At 42.0% G+C, this 2,088-nt stretch overlaps 1 pseudogene; it reads right to left on the bottom strand.

Moving 5' to 3' along the window:
- Positions 1-764: 764 nt before the first annotated feature.
- LOC149247689 (fatty acid amide hydrolase pseudogene) lies at positions 765-1,847 on the bottom strand (annotated as a pseudogene).
- Positions 1,848-2,088: the final 241 nt, after the last annotated feature.

The following is a 2,088-nucleotide window of genomic DNA, read 5'->3' as shown; positions in this document are numbered from 1 at the left end:
TTTGCAAGACATTTGTGCAGCCAGTCATTGCTTCAAACTGTTGCAGTTGCATTTCAGAAAGCTGATGAGATGATAGTGATACGAGAGTCCTTGGCCTGACCTGTCACGCCCCACATAAGGTTGCTCGATTCTAAACTCATTTTCGACCTTGCCTTCAACAAAAGATTCCTGATTCCATCGTGAATTTGGAAGAGATCCTGCTTGCCTGTTTCCCCAATTCATCGCATTGTTTAATCGAGGAGACAAATATTGACCATTTTGAATATTCCCATAGTTTGGCATAAGAACCAACTCGTTTCCGCCAATTCCAGCTACAGTCCCCAGTGAACACGTATCCAACCAGATTCGCAACTGGATTTTCAATGTTGCAAAACTAACCAAGGAAAAATCCTTATTGACCTCACACAACGCCTTGGTGAGTTTCCTAACGAGGATGCTGATCTTGTACAACTGTGTAGAGTTGAAAACGCGCTTTCCATAACTCTCGGACATTACAATGGACTGAGAGTTATCTTCCATACAATTAAAACAATGACCCTGAAATTTGATTACACCCAGGAAACATGCTATGATTCAATCTTGGAGTGAAAGAGTTGATCGAGTTCGAAAAATTGAGGAGAGGTGATGAGTTGTGGGCCTGGAGGTTCTGTGCGCCGTGCACCAAAATTTACACAGTTTGCCTTCGATGACGGAAAAATGAACAATCCCAGCTGCGCATATCTATTTGTTTAAAATATTGTTTCTTTGTAATAATGATAAGCCAGTCATGTAGTAACAATCTGCCCTCTTTCACACCTTGCTCCTCCCACTGTTGAAGCTAATCTTAAGAGTGTAGCCTCAGCCCATGGTCGACCTATTAATTGCAATCCAATAGGAAGTCCATCTTTGTCATAACCCACAGGGACAGATATTGCTGGGAGTCCGATCAAGTTTGGTGCAATAACAAAACGCATAAGATATCCAGATGTTTGTAGATCAGTCTCTCCAATCTTGAGTGAATTTGGGGGTATTTTGGGTGCTGTCATACCTGTAGTTGGGGTTACTATGATATCAACTAGTTTGAATGCTTCCATATAGTAATGCATGATTCGTCGTCTGAGACATTGGGCTGCGACATAATGTGCAGCTGAAAATGACTCAAAGAGGGCCATATTAACTCGGACATCATATGACATTTCCTTGCGTTGCCCTTGATTGAAGCTTGGATATACATGACTCAATGCCTCTGAGCCAATTGAAACAACATGAGCCACACGCATTTCCTCAATCTCTGGTAGGACTATCTCTTGTTTTTTTTTTTTAATTCTAAATTGCTTCCTGACTTCATCGACATTAAAATAAATGAAAAGCATCATAGTAGGCTTATTGTTGAGTGATTTTTCTACAGCTGAGACGATGTATTCAACAACATCAGAAGGTGTGGTCCAACCACATCGATATGCATGAGCATAATCACGCATTGTCCAGTACAAAAATGAATTGCGAGAGTTGCTACCCCAGTGATTGGAAGAATCGTAGGCAGGCAGGCATTCCAATGCAGATGCCACACGCAAGGTAGGCAGAGTATCTTCATCCACACACTTCACAGCATTCTCTGAGTCTTGAGGTGGAAACTCTGGAAAATACATAGGTGTCTCAGGAATCCCTGTATGTTCCAATATCTATGGAACTTTGTTCTTGGGCTTTACAAATGACAAGACTGCACGGCCAAACAATCGAGATTCCACAATCCACACAAAAAGCTTCAGAAAGTTTCCTGTAAGATGTGGAGCCTCAATTTCCTGCTACCGATATTGCACATTAGAAAGATCAACCTCCTCAGCTGGCACCATATCCCATTTGCCCATTTTGATGGTAGTCTTATTCTGTGCTTTTAAAGTCGGGACAACGCTGTTGCTATCTATTTTCGGGACCATCATTGTTATTTTGACTGCGTTCCAATTGGGACTGTGTTCCAATTGTGTCTGGCAAATACTACATTCATTGTGACTGCGTTCCACATTTTCAAGAGATGGTGTCTGAGGCATGCAGCGACTTTGGTCCTGAGATTATTATCATTATGGAGGAGACAGAGGAGACAGAGCATCT

Source organism: Pinus tabuliformis, chromosome 7 (assembly GCF_031772625.1).
Source record: "Pinus tabuliformis cultivar Carrire ecotype Pingquan chromosome 7, CPIR1, whole genome shotgun sequence".
Classification (NCBI taxonomy): domain Eukaryota; kingdom Viridiplantae; phylum Streptophyta; class Pinopsida; order Pinales; family Pinaceae; genus Pinus; species Pinus tabuliformis.
This window is presented reverse-complemented; position numbering and strand designations above follow the sequence as displayed.